Source organism: Acromyrmex echinatior, chromosome 7 (assembly GCF_024713525.1).
Source record: "Acromyrmex echinatior isolate Ae372 chromosome 7, ASM2471352v2, whole genome shotgun sequence".
Lineage (NCBI taxonomy): Eukaryota > Metazoa > Arthropoda > Insecta > Hymenoptera > Formicidae > Acromyrmex > Acromyrmex echinatior.
Window position 1 is genome coordinate 2710043 of NC_141858.1, and position 25936 is coordinate 2735978.

Below are 25936 nucleotides of genomic sequence, written 5' to 3' on the forward strand. Positions count from 1 at the left end.
CAAATACAAAATCAACTTTAATTACGATTTATTTTTTTCTCAATTCTAAAATTGGAAAATTTTCCAAAATAAATTTTACATTTGTGGAACCGACCCTAATACACGTCCCTGCTAAGATGGTAATATAGGAAACGGAATAAAAATATCGATAATTAATCGATCGAATTTCCTGATCATATTAACTCAGGGGGCGTAAACATCTTATACATTGGAAATAAAAACCTGTAATATCGACCTTGATTAACTTCAGCCTTCGCTCCAGCATCCCTTTAAAGGAAGCGGTCAAAAGTCGCGGAATCGAGGAGTAATCTGAAGGGAAAAACCAAAGAAAAAATAAGTTCTTTGATGAAGGGATCAGGATATAAAATATCCGCAAAATTCGCAGCGCTTCAGTTTCCAATCGGTGATCGAAATAGACGTATCGTGCAACGTAAACGACATCGGGCAGTCAAAAGAAAATCATTAAAATTAGAAAATCAGAAGTACCACAGGGAAGAAGAGCAAAAAAGTGACGACAGAAAAAGAAAAAGAAAATTTGCGCTCCAAGAAGAAAAACCAAAAAAAAAACCATCCGCTAAGAAACATCGTGTCAAGAAACGTGACATATCCGATATATTCTCTTAATTGAGATAGGAATTTGTGATTGGAAAAAAAGTATGTCTTTTTTCATACCCACTCGAGTGAGTGTATAAAGAGCGAACTCGATTTCTTCTCTCTACCTTCTACGCAAACCAGCTTTGAGAGTTCGCAATGGATTTATTACAAACCCGTAACTTCACTCGCGGACTCGCCCATAAAATTCGTCATACCCGGATATGGAGAAGATTATCTGGATCTCACTCACATCATGTTGAACCTTCACATACGCGTAGAAAGTGAACGCGGGGAGAGCACATCGGCCACACCCGATGTCATGACAAGAGTAGGACCCGTCATTTACTGCATTCCATGTTCAACCAAATCGACGTATATATTTCAATCAAAAATTCATGTCGCTAATAAACAACGCTTGCGCTTACTGCGAGGCGTTATTAAATTATGCTTCACTCGCAAAAACTTTCCATCTAACCTTTTGCTTAGGAGACGCGGATATTCCCGATTATATGGACGACACGTTAGACTCGTCAAATCCAAATACGGCACTCAAGAGACGGACGTAATACATTCGAGGAAATCGTGCGCTAGATCTCGTAGGTCATTTTCACTGCGATTTTCAATCAAGATAAATTTTTAATTAACGGAGTGGAAGAAATGAGACTCATACGTTCGGAAGATTCATTTTGCTTTATGGAGAGTAAAACGATATCAAAAATACATATTCTCGATGCCAGTTTACTTGTAAGAAGAGCAAAAATAAGCCCGGGTGTGTTACTCGCTCACGCTAGAATGCTGAGTAAAACTACCGCCAAATATCCCCTTACGAGAGTCAAAATTAAAACATTCATGATACACGTCGGCGTAGGGGAATCAATAGACAATGTAATACTCGGACAGCTCCCGAAATGAATAATAATCGGCTTTGTCGATAACAAGGCGTTTAATGGCAATAGAAAATTTAATTTCAAATTAACTGTTTAATTTCAAAAATTACGGAATAAATTTTTTTTCGCTGTTCACCGATGACATGCAAATCCCCAGTAGGTTGTTACAGTCAAATTTTTCTAAAGACGAGCCGTTCTACGTTAAACCTTATCACACATTATTCTCGAGAACCGGCATTCACTTTCTGAATAAGGGTAATTCTATAAGTAGAGACGATCACGCCAACGTTACACTCTCTTCGCTTTCGACCTTATTCCAGATTTATCCACTAATTACGCAGGGCATTGGAATCTCGTGAAACACGGAAGCTTACAATTAGAAGTGAGATTTGAAAAAGCTCTTTCCGTGATTATTAATTGTATTGTCTATATCGAGTTTGATAACGTTTTAGAAATCGACTCCTCGCGTCAAGTCATTGTCCACTTTTTCAGTTAACCTTATGCCGCGAGAAAATTATTTTCCCCCGCTACATATTTTGTTCCCATCTAATTGCACGCAAAATGACGAAAAAGCTTCAGTCTTGCTCATGACACCGGCACTGATGTTTCGTGACGTAGAAAGAGTAGCGAAAATTCGAATATCATAATGGATATAGTCATCGACAAGATTTTCGCGATGTCGAAGAAAACTTTATTCCGAAAGAAGTCGCAGTTCTTGTGATTAATGCATCGATCATCGGACATTGGATTGTGATATCGCTTTATCCATTTGGTGATTTACCCGAGAGAATAAGACGAGAAAACAACTGGTTTACACGAAATTATCACGTAATCGAATGGTTCGACGGAAATGTCAATTCTAGATATTTTATGATACAACTGCGAGACATTACATGCCACGCACGCTACATCTGTAACAGAGAACAAGAGAAGGTTATTTATCTGAATAATCTACTCAGAAATATATATATATATATGTATATAATATGTGTGTATATAATATATGTATAATTACAAAGTATTTGTGTTTACAAACGTGTAATTAATCTTTCTGACTTTGAGAACATGTTATTTACGTGACTTTCAAGTCTGAAATGATACCTCTATTGTCGTTTGCCAATTTCAGTGTTAATTACCTAAGAGTTTTGAGATTCATATATATGACGTGATTTGGCCATATTATCTCCGTTACTCTTTGAGGAGAAAAAGAGGTCATTGAATTGAGAGATTGATTGATCGAATGATTGAGTGTTTATTTCAGTTTTCTAGGATAAACCCTCTAAGTACAACGATGTTATTTATAATAGTAATAATAACAACAGAAATAACGATTATAAACTATGTATAGCAATAACATAAAATAAAAGAGTAATAGTTATAATAATAGCAATAATAAAAAAAAATAATAATAAAGAATAATAATAACAGTAGAGAATAATAATAAAAATATATTAAAGGTAAAAATAAAAGAAAAGAATAGAGAAAGAAATTAAAGAAGTTAAAGTACTTCAGCCCTATTGAGTTTTCACACGATGCGACTCCTTAGATGACAAGAGAGCATGACGAAAAGAAATGAGTGATTCAAATTCCTTGATCGTTCTAGATAGAGAATTCCAAAGCGAGGAGCTGCGTATGCAAAAGAATGCTAATAAGCTAATATAATATATAATAATGTTCTGCAGTTCGATACTACGAGATCAAGAGGGGAGACACAAAATATCTCACGAGGTCTCAAGCAGAACCTTAGCCCATTAGTAAGATACGATGGAGTATCCTTTAGAATCGAGTAAATTAAGCAACTTTAAATAGTCCTTTCTGTCATCTGAGGGCAGCCATTCCCAGTCATCGTAGAAATAAGAAACGTGATCATCAAGGCAAATTAAAGATAAAACGCATGCGTTTATCGTCCGCCTAATTTTCAGTTTCTGCTGACCGGTCAAGTCCGTGGACACCGCAGAGCAGTAATCAAAGAACGGAAAGATCAGAGAGGTCATCAGCTGAACGCGCAGTGAGATCGAGAGACTGTGCTTACGGTACTTTTAGCATCACAAGACCCCGTTCATTTTGTAGAAAAGGTCCTTAACGTGCTCAAACCAATTGAGAGTGCTTGTAAGAGTGCCAAGATTAATGACTTGATTTGAAAGTTTGATAGGAATGAGAGATAGTTCAATGTTACTGTTCGTCTGGATGTTGTTTACTAAACATTCCCAAACAGAATAGCTTTCGTCTTACTAGCGTTCAAGGTAAAAAAGTTATTCGATGCCATAACCAGGATGTCCTCCTCAATCAAGGTTAGGGCCACACCCAGCTCCGTAAGAGAAAAATGCAGATATATTTGCAAGTTATCGGCATAGAGCATATGGTTACAGTATCGAAGAGAGCATCTCAGATCATTTATAAATATTGCAAATAATAAGAAGTCGAGCACTGAATTCTGTGGTACTCCTACAGAAATGGGCGTCTCTGCCAGTTCAAGAGGACGCCAGATTCCCTAACGCATTGAGAGCGATCTGTCAGATAGAATCTGAACCATTCGAGAACAGGATTGGCCAATTGAAAACTGGAAAGTTTACACAGCAGCAGACCGTGATTGACTGAATCGAATGCATTGGAGAAGTCAAATAGAATAAGAAGAGTTACTATTCTACTATCAATGACTAGCCATATATTGTCGGTGAGCTTGACTAGAGCGGTCTGCGTACTATTGCCTCGCCGAAAACCTGTTTGGAGATGATCGACGAGTTGATGAAGATGTAGATGGGAGGTAAGTTGATCATAAACTATTCGCTCGAAGACTTTAGAAAAAAAACATAGAAGACAAATGGGACGAAAATCCGAAGGAGATGAGGGATTCTTGACTTTAGGAATAGGGATAATTTTTCAGATAAAGGGAAAGGATGAGGAAGTGAGGGAGTGATTAAAAAGGTCAAGGATGACAGGAAAAATGATAGGAAGACTAAAGGATTAAACGATGACTAATGTCTGGTCCCGATGAATGAAGCACAGCGCCTAAGCATAAAGCTCAGGGTTTAAGGAGTTATGTGTTGGAAATAGAACGTTATAGGATCAGCTAGAAGAGAGGGAGGAGGAGGGAGAGGCGAAAGGAGGAGAAGAATTAGGTGGCGACAGGGGGGTGGAGGGGGAGGAGAGGGGATTAGAAAAATGAAGAATTGGTTTAGATCATTTATCGAGATGAAGGTAGAAGGCTGACAAGTTTTTGGGGTTTAGCCAATCCCACAGACCGAAGCTCAAAGCCGAGCAGTCGAGATGATGGAACTGAGTCGCTGAAACAGATAATTATTTTTTAATTTATCTAACTTTAGGCTTACCTTATTAGTAGAGTAGGAGTTAAAGTTAGCAGGAGATGGGTGTCTGCGAAACACCTGCCCGGTAGCATTACATCTGCGCATGAGAAGTTTGATGGACTGGCTAAACCATGGAGCAGGAAGTCTTTTTGCATGAAATGTTCAAAGCGGAGCGTAAAGGTCGGTCGCTTCCTGCAGGTATTTAGCAATAAAGAAGTTGACTCTAACGTCAGAACAAGCGAGTATGTTACTTCAATCCAGTCCAGGCCGCTAATATAGAATGTAATGCCTCTGAATTATAAAAAAAGTAGTTGCGAGTCGAGACGATTAATTAAAGAGAGATACGGAGGTATTGGTAGTCGTGAGAGACCTCGATGAGATCATGCATTGACAGAAAGGAGAGCGCTTGCTGTCGACAATTTAACTGACGCTTGACAAAGCAATGATTAATGTGAGTGTGAGAGGTTGCCGTGTGGTGCGTATCTGAAAAAGGTATAATACTATATAGAGATGATTGCTGATATAAAAATCCCGCAAGGAGTCCGCATCAAACGACTGATTATTCAGATCCATATTAAAATTGTCTATGACAATCGCCAAAAGGTAAGAAGGGAGGAGATGCTCAAAATTAGTTTAAAACATCGCGAGGTGGCCCACTTTGGGAGACTGATGTGCAATGCTCAAAAGAAGAGGGCCTCCCCCCCGCACTCCAGTAACACTCACCAGCAGATATTCCGGCTGCAGTAGATTGCAGTAGAGCTCAGGCGACGAAGCAAGAATTCTCGCATTAAAGCCGTCACGCAGGTAAAGTTCAATCCCTCCCTCCCCTTCCTGTCACATCTTATGAGTCGATAGCCGAAAAGATCAATAAGCCCGTCGGGAACATAAGACTTTAACTACATCTCCGACAAGACAATAAGTAGCCCGCAAGAAGTCATAAGAGAGTGATAAGAAGTGATAAGAGTTCAGTGATAAGAATTCAGTGAAGTGGGAGAAGAGGGACTGGCAGCTTACGTGACACAAGCGAAGTGCATCAGAAGAAGAAGCATCACAAAACGCACCAGAAGAAACACCTTGAGTATTGGAATGACGTCAATCCATCCGCTGCGCCTGCTTCCCAGCATCAGAACTGGCACCATAATCACGAGGTCGATCTCAAAAGCAGCCTAGTAGCCACAGTAGCCACCGAGGGAGAATGTTCCGGAGGGGATCTCTAATCTCCGGGTTGATCAGATAAAAGAGTAACCACCCCGCCAGACAGTACTCTGACCGCCGATATTGTGGGCAGGACACCATAGTTTGCCTGTGAAGAATCATGAGAGCCGATGTGGATGGTTGTGGAGCCCTCGCCATGATGCCATCCAGGTGCGCAACATTTCTAAGCCTGATTGATAGAGCGCCGGAATGACACTGCACATAGAAACCATTCCCTATCCATGCAGCAGTGCAGCAGACTCTCTCTCACCGCACGCCTCGGTTAAAATCCGCCGAAGCAGGTAGCCACTCGTTGATATCGATCCGCGAGCCCGCTAGCTCAGTCGCCACCTTTGTATCTGTAAGCGTGCCCTTCGCTTTTTTACAGCCAATCCAGCTGCTGAAAAAATCTCTCGACAACGGCTTAACAATCAGAGAGCGAGGCCGGGATCCTGAAGCAGGAAACGATACCATTAGCCGCAGCGGGAACATGGAGGGCCGAGGTAATAGCAGTCACAACAGCGCGAGGATCTTCATTGGGGAGCTCCGCGATTCCGTGAAAAATAATCTCAGAGCTGAGTTTATCCTGCTCCAGCGCCTCCAAACGCGCCTCCAGATCGGAACCGCCACCACCAGGGATCGCAGATCCCGCCTTGCCCACATTCGATTCAAGAGCACGGGTACGCTCTACTATGCCCGTTTGTTGATCCTGGAGCTGCCGCGTGATAGAACAGAGGCTGTCGGTCTTCGCTGAGAAGTCACTGAGAGATGAGATGAAATGCTGAACATTAAGCTCGAGAGAGGATAATTGCGTCTTTATCAAGATCAGATCCTGTAGCGTGGTCTCGATGTTGATGATCTTTACAGGAGCGAAGAAATCAATATTCTGAATGTGAATTACTCTCCTCAGCCACGAGACTCGCCGCACCCACTGTCGAGTCGCAGCCGTCGACGCGCAAGACAGACACTTGCTCAGACTATGGCCCTCCCACAGCGGGTAAAAGAGTCCAGAGGCGCCGGAACCAGCCTCTTCAGAGGTAGCGCGGATGCAGTCCTCATGAAATACATGCTTCGAGTTTCAATTACAATGACGTGCAGTGACCGCGATTATGAATCTCTTGCACATTCCACATGCAAGCATCATATAGAGTTACAAAAACCAAATCGGTTTTAATAGTTAGTAAATAAGATATATGAAACAGTTAACTGCCGCTACATACACATAGACAGACCTTATGCGTGTACGTTAAGACACGCGCCAGAGGTGGTCAGCGAAAACAGATTAGTGATGCAGGCGTAGAAAGCGAGAATCATGGCCAGCGATCAACTCCAACGAGTGCTGCGTGAATAGCCAACTTAGAAAAGGCAGTGAAAGTCTTGACTGAGTTGAAGATAGCATTCACGCACACAGCATAGGATCAAGCGTTATAGCCCTTGATAGATTGTTTGGAAATAAAGGGCCTCGAATGCAGCAAGCGGCAGTAAATGCAGAATAATACAAAGCAGCAAATCGACATGTCTACGTATACTTACATCGATGGAGAGAGAGGGGGGAGAGGGAGGAGAAGGGAAGAGAGAGAGAAAGAGAGAGAGAGAGCACGCGAAGGGCAGCGCGGAAAGACGAAGCAATGTTGAAAATTATGACTGCACACGTCTTAGCTACCAGTCTTCATAAAATATTAGATTGAACCATAATATTTATAATTTTATACAATAAAAATACATATAAGTTCATGTAATTTATTGGACTATGTAATTACAATTTATAATTATATATAATTTAATCTAAATTTAATCTAAATCCATCAAATAAATCTTGTTAAGGTAATTATTCAGTTTACCTTCTAGCATTTCAAAAATCAATGAAATTCGACTTATTCGAGGCGTTTTTGTTTGACAAACAAAAGAATCTGGAAGAAAAAGTGTCGCTCTGTTTCGTGAATCGAAATATTAAGGGTTAAAGTAAACGACTATTGTGATTAGGAAATCTGTCACAACCATAAAATATTGCGATGCGAGCGATAGCTCGCATATGTTGTGTTTTAAAACTTGCTGATAGCCAAATTCACTGCTTTAAAACACAAATTTATTGCTTTAAAAATAAAAATTGTCTGCTTTAAAAACACAAATTTACTAATGCAAATTTATGTACATAATTTTCAGAAAAAATGCATTTTTTATTTCCTAATTCTAAAATGAAATTAATTTGCGGATACACGACTTCGATTTGTAGTTGAAGAATAGTACTCAGCTATGCGTAAAGATTAATATTACTTTATTTTTGAAAATATAAATTTTTGAAAATATTTTTAAAAATTCAAATAAAATAATTACAAATAACAACAGACGTTTCAACTCCAATGTAGTCTTAATATATCAATTAATATATCGTTCTAAATCAAAAATATGCACATGGTATTACAATATTATTATAATTTTTAATATCAAATTTTTAATTCCGTGTAGTAAGCTGAGAGTCATTTTTATCAAGAATTAAAGTAGTCATAAGAAAATTCTGGAAAAGTAACTGTGATCAAAAAGAATTAATATTAACTACATAAAAATTAATAATAAAAATGTACCTTGTCAGTAAATATGTTAAGAGTCTATTAATAAAAAGAGAGAAATAAAAACGCAAGTAGATTGTAGTCTATTTTGTGGTACAATAGGTTTTTTATTCTATAAATTATTTTAAGCAAATTTACAAAGATAGAGAACATTTAACTTCTACGATATCAAATAACGAAATGTCAAGAAGAAAAACATTTATCAAGAACGGAAAACGGCAAAACAGGAAAGAAAAGAAAAGAAGGACATATTAAGAAGGAGAAAGAGAATATATAATGTTAGAATATAATTCAGGCAAAGACTGTGTCATTTTGTCTGTTTATTCCATGTTTCTGTTTTTCAATATGGATCATTTCAGATATCAACCTTTTATTATATGAAGGCTCTATATCTAATATGTCCACTTTATCTCATTTAAAGTTATGATTCTCCTCAATACGGTAATTGGAAATCACTGATGGACTTTGAACTTATATTGATATCTGAAACATGTTCATGCAATCTGGTCTTTAATTGTCTTTTTGTCTGGCCAATGTAACTAATATCACAATCCTCACAAGATATTCTGTAGACTACATTTTGATTATGAAAGTGTTCCAAATCATCCTTTCCTCTTTTTATGAAATTTCTTAATGTGTTAGGAATGGTAAAAGCCAATTTACAATTAAACATTTAACAATAGGTGTAAATCTTTCAGCTATTGTATTAACATATGGAATCGTAAAAAATCTTTTTGTGTCGTCCTTATTCTTATTCAAACTATTAATATTGTTAATATGATATTTAATTCTATTATGCATAGTCGAGAAAATAAAACTTAAAGGATTTCCATTCTGTAAAAAAATATTAATAGCGTCAATCAAATTATTTTGTTGGAATTTCGGATGACACAAGCAAAAAATATTATCCACAACTCCATAAATTACACCTCTTTTATGATAAAGTGGATGGTATGAATGGAAATTAAGAAATCTACCGGAAAAAGTTGCTTTACGGTATATATCAAAAATACGATTCTGTTCTTCAATAATCAACATATTATCCAAAAAACTTATTTTTCCATCAATGCCAACCTCCATAGTGAACTGCAGTCTAGTATACAAAAAAAATATCCAAAATATCACCAATACTCTCAAAAATTAATATTTCAGAATGATTTTTAACAAATATTTTTGTTGTCTTAATCCAATCAAATAATAATTTATCATTAAAATCAGTCCTAGAAAAATCATTCTGAAACCTTTCAAGAATTGAAACGGTATTTCTAATAAAATTTATTATTTTATTCCGACGACCAATAATATTATTTTCAATATTTTTAATGAACTCAACTAATGTCCTATCAATATTGTGTTTATTAATAAGAAGGCCAAAGCCTTCTCCCAACTGTAGCAGATACTGGACTTCTATAGGTATGTCAACATTACTCAAATTAAGGAACTACTTTTTATTTAAAGAATCTAGAGGAGCCGATTCCCCAAACAGTTCAGCCGAAATGTATTTTTTTCCATATCCTATAAAGACTTGTCATTAAGACTATCATTATATATGATTTTAATTTGTAAATCCTTATTAGAAGCACAAACATAAAAAATTGGCTTAATATTTACTCTTTTATTTTTCAAGTCTTTTTCCTTCAACCATAGAATCTTTTTATCTATTCTCCTTGCATGTTGAAAAAAATTAAAACAATTGATATATTTATCTAATTATTTAAAAAATTCACAAACTATGGAGGCTGGCAAAACATTATGAATTTTAAAGGAGAAGTTTCAGATATCAATATAAGTTCAAAGTCTCCATCAGTGATTTCCAATCACCATATTGAGGAGAATCATAACTTTAAATGGGATAAAGTGAACATATTAGATATAGAGCTTTCATAAAATAAAAGGTTGATATCTGAAATGGTCCATATTAAAAAACAGAAACATGGAACAGACAAAATGACACAGAGTCTTTGCCTGAATTGTATTCTAACATTATACATTCTCTTTCTCCTTCCTAATATCTTCTTTCTTTTTCTCCCCTGTTTTGCTGTTTTCCGTTCTCGATAAATATTTTTCTTCTTGACATTTCGTTATTTGACATCGTAGAAGTTAGATGTTCTCTATCTTTGCAAATTTGCTTAAAATAATTTATAGAATAAAAAAACTATTATATTGTACCACGAAATAGACTATAATCTACTTGTGTTTTTTTATCTCTTTTTATTAATGGACTCTTAACACATTTACTGATATCACAAGGTACATTTTTATATTATTAATTTTTATGTAGTTAATATTAATTCTTTTTATTCACGGTTACTTTTCCAGAATTTTTTTATGACTACTTTGATTCTCGATAAAAATGACTCGCAGCGTACTACATGGAATTAAAATTTGATATTAAAAATTATAATAATATTGTAATACCATGTGCATATTTTTGATTTAGAACGATGTTGATATATTAAGATTACATTGGAGTCGAAACGTCTGTTGTTATTTATAATTTTATTTGAATGTTAATGCTAATTTTAAATTGAAATTTTTTTTACATTATTGGCTCTTTGCCCTTCTTGTATACTACATTGTTTTATACGTATTTATTACTATTTATTAATTTTAATTATGTAATTTGTATATCAATTTGAGGCTATAGGGTAACCATGTTATGTGCAGTTGATTGACATCTATGAGATATTCTTTTACAAATTGAATACCTAGTATGGAGTAACATTTTTTATTTACTGCACAATTTTTTTACGCATTTCTTATATAAAATAACCAATATGTATATTGACAATTCTTTTTTGGTCAATTTTCGAAACTACCAAACGTTAAAATTTTTTCGTCGATTATTCACTTCTTCAAATCATTTCTTAAAATAATGATATCTCTACTTCTGTTCATCCTACAGAGTATAAATTGAACTCATTTTAAAGACAAAAGAATTACCTACATTTACGTGTTCATTATTACTATAATTGTTGTTAAATTGATTATTACAAACAATTAAATATAATTATTGTAAGTAATTAAAATATTTAAAGTCATTTTATTGTTCAAAGCCACCAAAATAAAAATTAAAAAAAAATATCATTAAATTTCTCACTAAATTTTCTAAATAGGAAAAGTCATATTTTTTTAGAATGGTTATTTAATGTTATCTGCGTGGAAAAAAATAATTTCCACGGCGTGGCAGCGAGCGGCGCGAAGGACAGGCGGCCGAACGCTAGCCGCTGAGTCCGCTTCGTCGCCGTCATTATATTGCATTCATCAGTAACTGTGCGAGAAACTAAAAGAAATTTAAAAAGATAATAATCAACTTTCATTTATTATACTTCGTAAAATAATGATTTTAATAAAATTGTTATTAATATGATTGATGATATTTCGATAATAATATATAATAATAACAATGATAACAACATGAATAATATAAAATAAAGAAAATAAATGATTGAGATATACATATAATACAACCACAGGTTAATGAATCAAAAATAAGGAAAGAAATGTGTGTTGATGTTACTTTAAAGAGGTAAATAATTAGATTAAAAATTAGCGAATAATGTAAATTATATTTATTTAATAACCATTTATTTATTTAATTACGTCATTATTTTAATATATATTATTATACATTTCTCATATTTATTGTTTCATAATATTTACATTGGTACAAATTTCGTTCAACGGAAAATATTTTGCTGGCAAATTAATTTTCACTGTATAATACCAGTGAGCGAAATAAATTGCTAGCAAAATATTTTTTTTGCATGAAATTGGTATAAAAATAAATATTATGAAACAGTAAACACACACACACACACAAATATTATGAAATAGCAAACATAAACGTTATGAAACAATAAACATAAAATGTAATATATAATAAAATAAAAAAAGTTCGAAACAAATAAAAAATATGATCCTATATTTTTGACGAAATCCGTTCGATTTGTAAAAGAATATATAATATATAATATATTATACATTCACGTGTTAACGCAAACATTGTTTTATTAGTTGACAAAGCAAATAAGACAAAGTTTGCACATTAGCTCAATGTTCGAATTCGATTTATATGAATTAAAGAAAATGTTTTAAGGTGGAATGTCAAAGTAATATTTAATTGTTTCAATGCACAAATTCATTGTTACAATGAATTCTAATAATAGTTTTAGAACTCATATTCATCCTTTTATAAAATATAACTTATTATGAGAATAAAATTATTGGACCAATTTTAATGAACAATTACATAAATATATAAATATATATATATAAGATCTCTAAATTTTAAAAGCAATAATTAGAAATTCAGAACAAGGTTAATGAGGGTTTAACGTTGATGTAAGAGCGAAAAATTAGGAGATGCAGATAATATTCAGGTGCTGGTGATTATCTTCATTTATTATATTGAACGTTTCGGCTTTGGAGTCATTTTCAGCGAAAAAGTAAAAATATAATACATTATTGAAAGTAAGTCACTCGCAGATTGACAAAAAATGCAGTAATCAATGCGCTGTAAATTATTACAATTTTACTTTAATTCAATAATTATAAAATCAGTAATAAACGTGTGACTCACCTCAACAGGAAACAAAGAAGTTCACAAACATTGATTCACAATTGTCATAAAATATAAATTAAAACAAGTCGTTTCTCAAGATTAATATCGTGTCAGTTCATCTTGATGTTTGAAATTGAACATTACAAAATGATAAGGGAACTTTTAAACAAGCAATGACAATAAATAATAATAAGAAAGTCAACCTATAACCAATTCAAATCTCAATATTGTTTTAATGTGTCTAATAAGGAAGCATACGAGTAGTGCAAGCAATCCGTGTCTGTTTTTAAGTTAAGCTTATTCTTCTGCATATATGAAGCATTTCTGAATTTAAACATTTATTGAGAAATCTTTCAAGAATTTGCATTCTCCCAATCAAATTCATGATTAAAACTAAATCGGTGATTTGTGATCACTGATTAATTCTTGTTACTGCTGTTGATATGGTTGCGTTGCTCAGATATTCTCGTGGATAATTTTCGACCTGTTTGACCAACATAGGACGCATCGGAATCTTTACAAGAGATTTTATAAACAACATTTTTATTGGAGAATTTTGGGAGAGGTCCTTTTGTACTTTAATGAATTTATTAAGCTTATTCAAACTGAAGAAGAATAATTTCAAGTTAATGTTCTTGATAATAGTAAAGAATTTCTCAGACATCGATTGAATATAAGGTAGAACGAACCATGGTGGACGTTCTTCATTAGTAGTATCGCTAGTAACATTATTCCCTTTCGTCCGTAATTTGTGAAATAACATTTTTAGACGTGAATTAAAGGTATTGAAAATAAAATCAATCGGATAATCATTATTTAATAAAGTATTGACTATAAACTTCATGTTGTTATAATGAAATTTCGGACTTGAAAGTAATACTGCTCTGTCAACCATTCCCGTTATTACACCTTTCTTTTGAGAACTTGGATGTGTTGAAAGATAATTCAAATAACGTCCGGAAAAAGTAGGCTTGTGAAACCAGTCGAATTCTAACATTCTTTTCTCATTAATAATAATTGAAAAATCTAAAAAATTAATTCTATTGTCACCCACTTCCATCGTGAATTGTAACCTTGGGTGCCACAATTAAAATTTGTGAGTACTTTATCAATTTCGCTAGATGGTACAGCCATAACGATGTCATCTACATACCTAAAATAAAACAGGATGAAAATACCTGTCTTCTTCAATGCATTTACTTCTAAATCCTTCATCACTAAATTAGAGTTCCAAAATATTAGCGATAATCGGAGAAAAAGGTGAGCCCATTGGAGTACCAAATTTTTGCTTAAAAATTTCCTCATTAAAAGTGAAATACGCCGAATCCAAAATAAAATCCAGAGCATTCAAAAATTCTTTCTTCGGAATCAACGTCAATCTTTCGAGGTATTTTCATCTCTTGGCTACACATTTCCTTGCTAAATCTAATAGAATATTAGTGAACAATGAAACTACGTCGAGGGAAATTAAAATCATGTCATTATCTAAAATAGTGCCTTGTAGTTTTTGTATTAATTGAGAACTATTTTCAATATGACTGGCCGGTTTCGGTGACCTTCTTGCAATTACTGCATTTCTGTCAATCTGCGAGTAACTTACTTTCAACGATGTATTATATTTCTACTTTTTGAAGTTGACTCTAAAGTGAACCGAAATGTTCGATACAATAAATGAAGATAACCGCCAACTGAGTATTATCTGCATCTCCTAACTCTTACATCAACATTAAATTCTCATTAGTCCCTTGTTCTAAATTTCTAATTATTGTGTTCAATTTTAATGAATTTTTTATTAATATAATTAACATTTTTATTGTATATATTTTTTATTCAGTGTTGAGATTTAATATTTCGTTATTACTTAATCATATTCTACAAAATAATTAAAAAAATATATTGTTATATTTAAATTCGTGTTGGCATAAAAATATAATGCATGTACTAAAATACATCTAAAAATCGTGTACAATTTTGTAAAAGTGTAAACTTGACATGTATGATGATTTGAGCTTCGGTTATAGACCTGATTATATGTATAGAGACAGCACAATTAAATTTTTACATATGAGAATCTACATCTAGCGGAAAGATGAATTCTTAGAAAGATGAATTCAACGCTGTTGTAAATTGATTTGCTTATTTTTTAGATAGTTATGGAGTATTTTTAAAATTATTAATTCCAACATTTTAATTCTACTGTTCCTTTATTTAACTTTCTTAATCTAAATATAAAATCTATAAAATTGTATACTTCATTTCAATGTCATTATTTTTCAAATATTTACATTAATTTTTCTTAGATTTTATATTATTTCAACATTTTCATACATAGATAGTATTTCAGCATTTCAGTATATCATTTTTAGGATTTGTAGTCAATATAATTTATCGTTCAATTTCTCTGAATACATCTGTATAAATATTAAATATATTTGTATTAGCTTTTATTATTTTTCATTACTTTTTGTTTATTTTCATTAAATTGATTTATTTTCATTCTTTAAAATTGATAGTATTTCAATATTTAAAATATTATTTATGTTGAAATGTTTTCAATAATGTTTCAGTCATTTTCATATCTTATTTTAATAATTTTATAATCATTCAATAATTTTATAATTTTATAATTTCAGCGATTTCAGCAATTTATTTCTATCAAGGTACGTATTAGTTATTATGTTGGAAACATGCTCTTTGCGACTGTGTTTCGCCATGTTCAACAATAATCGAATGATGCCGAGCGGTCTCTACTCGCTGAATCGCGCTGGCGCATGCAGATTTACGGATTTTTATTAATTAACGTTTCATTAATTCATTTATTGAAAAATTCGAGAAACAATGAAGGACACCTTCTATTTGATTTAATTTGCTATCTATCCCTTTATTTTCTATCTAATCCCGAGAGATGACAAAATAAGTACTACATATCGATCCTATTTTTAATTGCGCAAAATAAAAATTTTCTTTGTTTTTATTTTTACACACTTCAATACACTAATAAAAATATTCTTTAATTGGATTCTTCTGTAGTCAAAAAATGAACTTCTTCTTGCGAACAAATCAATGAGTGAACAAAAACAAAATATGTAAAGCAATGCAGTCGACGTTCTTTGCTACAAATGCTGCGCAATGTGCATTATGTGCGACATCGCACCAAATTGTGGTCAATCTACAATATATATGAAAGATGAAAAGAGATAGAAAATGAGAAAAGGCAGGGAAGGAAGAAAGGGATAAGGAAAAAATGAAAGAGAAAAAGAGAGTGATGAAGCTTTGTACTTTCTGGCACTTACAGTACCCCGAAGTCGTACCACCGCCAGTCACGTGGCGAAGTGTGCGGGCCCTTTGTTCCGATCTCAGCCCCTCTCTTTTGATTTTTGTGTCTTCTTTCTGTCTCTTTTGCTCACCCTTCAATCGTCGCAAATAGGATCGCCGCGATTTAATGTACGAGGACACGTGTACTGTAAATAGGTTTGGTTTGCCTAAAGGCTGTTTGTGTTAACGATGAATCTCAGACATTGTGAGATTTATCCATGTTATAATTTGACGACAAATTTTCACCGCATCGATGTCTTTCTCATTTTGCAAAAATTAGATATGTGTAAACAAGAAAAAATATATGTTAATATGCATTTATATTTATTTGTTCTATCAGCACTTAAGTTTTTGTTTATTCTTTATTACCTTTTATTCGCTACTACTACCTTATTTTAATGTCAGAAGTGAGAAAATATATTGAAAAAGAAATTGTTGAAAAATGCGAAATTTGTTTCATATAACTATAAATATAACTATTCATATAACTATATAAATTAGTTGGTCCAATATGAGCAATTAAATATGTGTACGATATAACAAAATAATTTGTTACTATTATAACTAAATCACTATTTAAATCAACAAAATCGAGAATTTAGTGAAAACACAAGTACTGTAATGCAATATTCTTTTATATGCAAACTTGTTTGTGTTAAATATAAATAAATTAAAAATATAATCACAATTAATAGGCTCAATAAATTATAATAAAAATTTTCATATTACAAATCAATGCTAGTTGATAAGTGCTTACGATTAATCGATCAGGAGTCAGTCTGCCTCTATCATTAATAGATTCGTTCAAAATGGTCGCATAATAAAGAAGAAAAATATTTAATAGAATTTAAACCTAACACAAAAGGTTTCACAAAAAATCATCAAGAATTATTAATTACAAAAATAAGGGTAACGCGATGATGATATTAGACAGAATAACTATATCGAAAAAATTGAATTAATTTTATCTGATATAAATACATACCAAACAATTGACGAGGACCCCACAGAAAAATTTATTGCTGATTCGTGAAGCCTTCTAGTTAGATAGAGAAACAGGGGATTTATAGATAAACCCACTTATAAAAGATTAACAACAGATGGGAATATTCCTAAAGCGTACCAAAGATTCATAAAATTAATTTATTATTCTTAACAAGTTGGGTGTTGAGAATGATAATTTAAAAACCTGAAAAGGTTGGTTAACACCCCTTTAAGAATAATTATGTCTTTGATTAACAGCCCATTATACGAACTTTCGTGATACTTATATAATATCACTAAGAGCAGCACACTTGAAACACGTTGAAAATGATTTTCATCTCGTAAAAGACCTGGACGAAAATTATTTTGGGCCTAACATAAAATCTGACTTTTTTAAACGTTATCTCATTATTTATTATAATGCTCACAGAATTGGCTATTTCAAGTACTTGCAATAGATGGGAATATATCTCAAAAAACACTAACATATCTAAAAAAGAATTCACTATATCGATTAATTTAGTTTTAAATTCAACTGTGTTCACTTTTAACAAAAAATTTTACAAATAAATATTTAGGACATGGGATCTCCTCACCAATCATTGCAAATATTGTCTTCGAAGATCTTAAAGAGATTGCAATTAGTCGGTTGCTTTGTCAGTTGAAATTTTATTTTAAGCATGTAAATGACATTTTGTTAGCCATCCGTGAAGAATATCTGAATAAAATTTTAAATACATTCAAAGCATTGCATGAACGATTACAATTCACTATGGAAGTTGATGATGGTGACAGACTGAGTTTCTTGAATATAGAGATCATGGTACAGAATAACAAATTACGTTTGACTTACGAAAAAAACCAATCTTTTAGCCAAATTTTTAAATTATCACTTTCAACACCCAACTTGACATAAAAAAGGCGTGGTCTATGGTTTGGTCGATAATACTCTTATCTCACTCCATGTTTCACCAAAATAATTTTACAGAATTGTTATTCTTTAAAATTTATCCTTTCGATTGTTAACACTAGAATTAAATACCACATGAATAAATTTCGACTATATTCAACAACACAAACAATTAAACAATGACGTATACTTTACTGTATCTTGTATTAAAACCATCTCTGAATTATTCTTACCGAGCTAATAGTCTTCTATAAAAAAGTAGCATTTATTATTCCAAACACACTAAAAGAATATGTTACTAGAGATAAAAATGTATTGGATTATATGTTTCATCATGAAGTCGTGTATAAGATACTAGTGTCTCCAGATCATGTCATGATTGCGATGCAACATATGTAGGCTAAACTAAGCGGCAATTAAAAACTAGCTATAAAAGCACCTGCCATCATTTGCATTAAATATTTTAATACTAAAATACATAAAACATCAACAAATCTATTAAATGATATGCATATGATTTTTTTATTCTTCAATATGCTAGATATACTAAATTGTTATGAGAACCTGAAGGTTCTCATAATCCTATTACGTTCAATTTTATATCATGTGAGAGTGGATCTTTGTGTGCTTTTATAAATTCTTGTAATTTATTGATGTTAAAAAATGAAATCTTTAAGTTTATCACTGTTGAACAATTGAATCTCTCCGAAATCTTAGGAACATAAGAAACAGTAAACCATGAACAATCTCCTAATTGCTATCGTTGTTTCGTAGTGTTAGATTTAATAAGTAGATACTTCAGACATTTATTAATATTGTCAAAAATGTATTTTGGATAATCGTTTTCCAATAATATTTTTAGTAAAAGTTGATTAGGGGACCAAGTTCCAATGACTTTGACTTTGACATATGTTGTCAAGTGAGTGACCTCCAACAAGTTTTAGCTGTCGCTCATCCTTCGTTAAAAAGTTATTAACAAAAAAAAGTTTGAAAAAATAACGTTTTATTTCTGCTTAAGGGCGTACGATTTCCACGCAAAGCGACTCCCACTCCAATCTCCCCCTCCCTCCCCTGCTCGGGGGCACACGACTTTCACGCGGAACACCTCCCCCTCCCTATTTGGGGACGCACGACTTCTACGCGAAGCGACTCACATCCTATCTCCCCCTCCCCTCCCTTCTATTTAAGAGTGCATCTTGTTCTTTCATCATCAGTATAATTTTGTACTTTCTTGAGATTTGTTGCGAGCAAACATTTCTCGTTATGGAACACGTGAAAAGCATTATGTACATTATCTGAATTTTTATTTAAAAGAATATATAATTTTGATGAAAGAATTGATATTTTTTTTGAAATTATAAGTGTATCTATTGGATGCTTTAAATATTGAATAAAATTGCGCCAAAATAATTATATATTATTTTTCCAAACTTTCTTTATTATAATAACTTTTTAACGAGCGACGGCTAGAACTTATTGGAGGTCACTCACTTGACAACATATGTCAAGATAAAAGTAAATTGGAGCTTGGTTCCCTAATCGATACTTTTACCATATTTTTATTATCAAACAAAAGAAAAAATTTCATTTTCTAAATGAAATTTTCGAAACCAAAATTATTCTGTCGACTAATTCAGTTCTTCTAACCGTTCGACTAATCGTTCTTCTTTTTTTGATCGAATGATGAGATAAAAAGGATAATATGTCCCAGAGAAAGTTAGTTATGGTACCAATTAACTTAATGACGTTATCGTTAATAATGAGAGTGACGTCTAAAAAATTCAATCTGTTCTCTCCGATCTCCATAGTAAATTAAATCCTTAGATGGTAAGAATTAAAAATATTAAGAATATTATTAATCATAGTTGTAGTGTGAACTACCATAATTAGATTACGTATAACATTTATACAACAAAATGGCAACAGGAATCGAATGGATGCTAAAGCTCTGCTTTCCAATTCTCTTAGAACAAGATCTGCAATGACACGCGACATCGACGAGCCTTTGAGAGTTCTAAAATTTTGTTTATAAATAACACTCAAAAGTAAAAAAAAAGTTGAATTTAAAACAAATTGGACAGCAACAATAAATTCGTCTTAAAGTAAACAACAATCTCTGGAAATAAACTGCTAATTATCATTTATATCTATTGTATAATCAATCGGGATGTTGTAAAGAGCAACTATATCATGAAATTAAAAAATAATTATCATTTAAATGAGTATCATTGAGTCTATTAACAAGTTGAAACTCTCTCCATATGGCTATCAACTTTAGGGGTATCGTGTTTACAATTATTTTATGTAGAAAGACTGCCAAAGAATACAAAGAACTATTTATTGAACAGACAATTATACAGAATGAACAATCTGATTGTGTCTTTCATTTTCGGAAGGACACAAGCTCTCGGAAGTGTTCCGTCACTGCATTCTGTACGTAGAAATTGAAATATAATCTGCATCTCACTATTTTATCAGTATTATAAACTTGTTATAAAATTTTTAGTAGAATCTTTTTTAATAATTTCATAAGTATCTACATTTTGGTGCATTACGCTTACTTTTGAAACATATAGAAGAGACCGGGGCATGAATCACAAAAACTCTTAAAAGTGTATCTAAATGTAAAAATTGTTATCATTTTTTAAATAATTAAAGCATAATGTATATTTTAAAATTTAATAAGTAGATATATTTAGTAAATATTTATTAGTTAAAAAAAATATATATTTTTCTTTAAATGGACTCATGGTACTTCACGGAGTACCATAAATCACACGCAAAATAGAATGGCGACGAAAGTTTTTAATTAACATAATGTTTTCAATTAACATTAGTATTTTCAATTAACATAATATACATTCTTAGCATAGTCACTAATACAATAAAATATAATTACAATTAATAATTATTAAATAATAAAATAGAAAGTTATAAGAAAACAAATGAGCAATAATAATAAATAATTAATATAAGATAAAAAATTTATTATGATAAAATAAAATTAATTGCTTAGAAGTATAGACTGTTCTTTTAGTATACTTTCTGTATTGTCCTGTTTCATCATGAATATTTAATGTATGGCCCATGGTACCCCAATTAGGCATTAAATTATAAATACATTTAATAGAAAATTATAAAAAATAAATGTTAGATTATTGTAACGTAGTAAGTTGAAAAAAGATATGCAGAAACTTGCACCTTATTTTCATACATGTATCTTCTACTACAAAAACAATATTAAAATATTTTAATGCGATTAAAAAGTTACTATTACACCACGAAAATTATTAATGATCGATGTTTTTTTGATACAATGAAATTAAATCACTGCCACCTAGATAAAAAGTATGGGCAACGAAGTAACAGTCGTATTGTACCAGTAGTATTAATTTAAACATTCCAGATTATATCAATCAATGACTCATGGTAACCCATGATTCATGATGCCTCGGTTTCTCTTAATTGTTTGTCTAATGCGATAGTAATGTTGCCTTTGTCAGCACAAATAAAAATAATGTTATTTTTATTATAATGTTATTTTATATAATAATGTTATTTTGTAACAAGTAAGGACTAATTAGAGCCAAACGCTGGATATTTTTTACGGAAACAATATATGTTCATCAAATACAAAATTAGTTATACGTTTCGTTTACCTTTAATATGGTCATCTTCAGTAATATCATAATATTGATGATAAAATAAATTAAAAATAAAAATATTCTCTATTAGAGAATATCTTTATTTTTAATTTATTTTTCTTATCTTTCTTTATTAAATCAAATAAATATGTAAATACATAAAATATGTAGAGGAGACCGGGGTTAATAGACTCATTTTTCAGTTTCAAATTTTTATAGACAAAATTAAAAGATTTATCGAAAAAATGAATTCTACACCAATTATTACATATATTTGACTAGTTAATAATATCTTAAAAATAAAGAACTGATAACTAATATGAAAAAAATGCATTTTTCTAATGCATTCCATCTGATTCAACTAGCCCCGGGACCGGGATAATTCGACTAAAATTATTAAAATAAAAATTAATGTATTTTAAGCTACATCTTTAGCTACATATTAATAAAACTTTTATAAAAATATATTTTAAACACAAACATTCGCTTTGCAGAGCAAAACAATACTTTTTTTTGCAAAATTTATTCATTTCATGAAAAACACGTTGAAGCCTAATTTTCGAGATTGATCATGAGAGAACTAAATTTATAACATTTATCACTGAGGAAAATCTTTTTAAAGGAATAAAATTTTAAGTAAGTATTATAAGAATCGTCACTAAATGAGTCATACAGTTCATGCTATGATTAGTCTCCTCATCCATTCATTTTTTAAAAACATTAACAATATACGATAACAAAAACATAAACAAAAAAAAATCTGTTGGGCTTTATTAAGTAAGAACTACACTTACTATCTAAATCAAACAGAAATCAAATATCTCAGACAATCATATACGATTGTAAAATAAAAACTTTAAGGATAAAAATATTTACTTAGGTATATGATTTTTTTAAATTGTAGCATAACTTCTATCAGAGATGTGTTCGTAACAAGATGTTACAGCAGACTTAGCGACAGTCGCTGCTGCGTGCTCAGACACGTTTACACGTTTTGTTTTTAATGTAGCCTCAATTATTCTACTTACTCCTATATTCAACTGACCCTAGTCTCCCTTAAATACATAGAAAAGTACATAATTATACAGACTTTGATTAATATGTAATCCAAAAGCATGATTCGATATAAAAGCCTCGCATATAACATTTCAATATCAGTCACAATTTCTGAGAATCGCAGTACAACTATGACATGATATGGTAACGTCAACACAGAGTTCATAACAGTCGATAATCTTATATATAGTTAATAAAAAAAGAATAAAATAATGGAAAAATCTATTAATATACAGAAATGTATTAAGTCAAATAAAGAAATAAATTCAGTTAGTGGAGTTTAAAATATAAAATATAAAATGTAAGAGAAATGTAAACATAATAAATGTAAACTTAATACCTTTATAAACGAAAAATTGTATAATCATGGTATAATAAAATGAAATAAAATTAAGTCAATATATAAAATAGAGATTGGCGTGTAAGCAAATGCGACAGAGATAATTGTTACTATTTAAAATACTGTTGTAACATAAGAGTCATATGAGAGTTAAACTAAAGAAAAGAATATATTGGTATGAAAAGAGTAAAAATAAGAATGGGAAAGGAAAGGGAACTAAGAAGGGGAAAAAGATTGTATAATATGAAGATAGGATTCAGGTAATTATTCCATGTCATTCTGTCTATTATACCTATTACTCGCCTGCCTGTCTTATTAGAAAATTTTTCATTGAGATCGCGCCTAGACATGTAGTTCCACAACGGATGTCCGCCACATACACCAAGAGTTGCCCGTACAGTATTAAACACTAAATTATGTTTCCAAATAGATAGACAAATACGATCAATTATCCACCCCAATCATCAGACCTCACCGTTCTTGATTATTATTTGTGGGGAAGGATAAAAGACTTGGTATATCATGAATATTCAACTACTAGAGACGATATGATTCGTAGAATAACTGAAACAATTCGATCCTTGGATGCTAATGAAATTTTACATGCAACTAATTCCTTTCAAAACAGAATAGATGCTTGCATCGTAGAAAACGATGATCATTTTGAACATCTCTCATAAACAAGTAAACATTTACTTATTCAGAAACATCACATATGCAAGTACATATGCATGTAGATGTGCGAGCGCGAGCGCGCGCGCACACACACACACACACACACACAGCAGAGAGGGTTTAGAGTAAAAAAATACTACGGGTGTGACGAACCGTGGAGTTCTTATCTCTGCTGCGACACACACACGCATGCACATATGTGCATACACACACGCACGCACGCACGCACGCACGCACGCACAAAGTGTAAACCAATCGGGCAACCTCCACGCGATACATCTTGTAATGATAATGCCAGCGGTACTGTAATTTGTAATCTTCATAACTTGAAATTTACTTAACCAAAAGATATTTTATTATAGGGTTTTGGGAAACTCTTGACATCGGTATTAGATTCTATATATAAAAAGTAGGATGTTTCGTTTTAAAAAAGCGTGTAACCTTGATATGACCTTGGCAAAACCGTCCAAGGTCAAACTGATATGATCAATAAATAGATCTTTTTAAACCTCATAACTTTGGTCTGAACATATTTTTGATTGGATCTTATCCTGCGAAGAAAAAGGTGGACGGACGATCTGAGACACCCTGTATAATAAGTATAAGAAATGAATAAAAGATGTCACTACGTTATCGAATTTGGAATTTAAAAAAGTCTGTCGACTGCGATCACATTCAACCATCGATCTAGCATCTCCTTAATCTAGTTTTTAATTTTCTTTTGGTCTAATCAACATAACTTGCCTCACAACACACACTCTCAAAAGAGATTTTTTAAACTACGTCTTGGTGGGAGTATAAGTTAACTACGTCGAGGTGGTCTGTACCTCTTTTTTTATGTAATTTTTTAAGGTATTAGGAATAGAATAAGATAATTTGCAACTAAGTTTGTGAGCTACCATATAGACATATATTTTTTAAAGATGGACTTAACATGAGGTAAAATATTTATCTTTAAATTTGTCTTTTTTATGTGAATGGAGATTATTATCTGTTTTATTTTTATGACAAATATGATAATTAATTCTTTTTTGTATAGTGGAAAAAATGAAGTAAAGAGGATAGCCATTATTTAAAAAAAGTGTGAATAGCTTTAATAAAATTTTTTTGTTAAAACTTAGAATGAGATAATAATACAATCATATATTAAGTCAACAATCCTATCCACTGCGCCATAGATACTCGTAACTTCTCTCTCATGACACAAAGAATGATGGGAATGGAAATTCAAAAATTTACCTGAAAATGTTGGTTTAGGAACTATAAAAAATGATTTTATTTTCGTCAACAATGACAGTAGTATCTAAAAAAATTTAATTTCCCATTATCCCCAATTTCCATAGGAAACTATAGTCTTATACATGTATGTAACGAATTGAAAGTGTTAAGAATGTCATTCAAGGTGTCAGAAAAAGCTACTAATATAATGTCATTTACATATCTAAAACAGAATGAAAGCTTTGTAAGTAATCTATCAATAGATATAATAACTCTCTTGTAAAATTATTTCAGCTATAATAGGGGACATTAGGGAACCCCCATAGGGGTGCCAAAAATTTGTTTGTAAAAATCGTCGTTAAATGAAAAATAAGTAGAGTTTAAGACCAAATGTAATGCAATTAAAAATTCTAAAGGTATAGTGATATACTACGAGATATACAGGATGCCCCATTTTAAGGAATCCATTCAAATATCTTAACACTGCGTTAAATCGAAAAAATGTTTCAAACAAGAGTTTTGTGACTTTGAGGGGGACATCAGATGATGTCATTGGTTTGACTTTGAGTGGCGTTGTCAAGGTCAAAGTAACGTCACTTTGAATTTTTTAAATAAAATCCTCCATTTTTCATTAAATATTATTGTAGCTTACCTCGATAGTTTTTCAAAACTCTATAATAAAA

General features: G+C 31.9%; 1 protein-coding gene across 2 annotated transcripts in view; it reads right to left on the bottom strand.

Moving 5' to 3' along the window:
• The window catches only part of LOC105155055 (uncharacterized), a 556628-nt gene that overhangs the window by 253665 nt on the left and 277027 nt on the right, over window positions 1–25936 (bottom strand). The window lies entirely within an intron of this gene.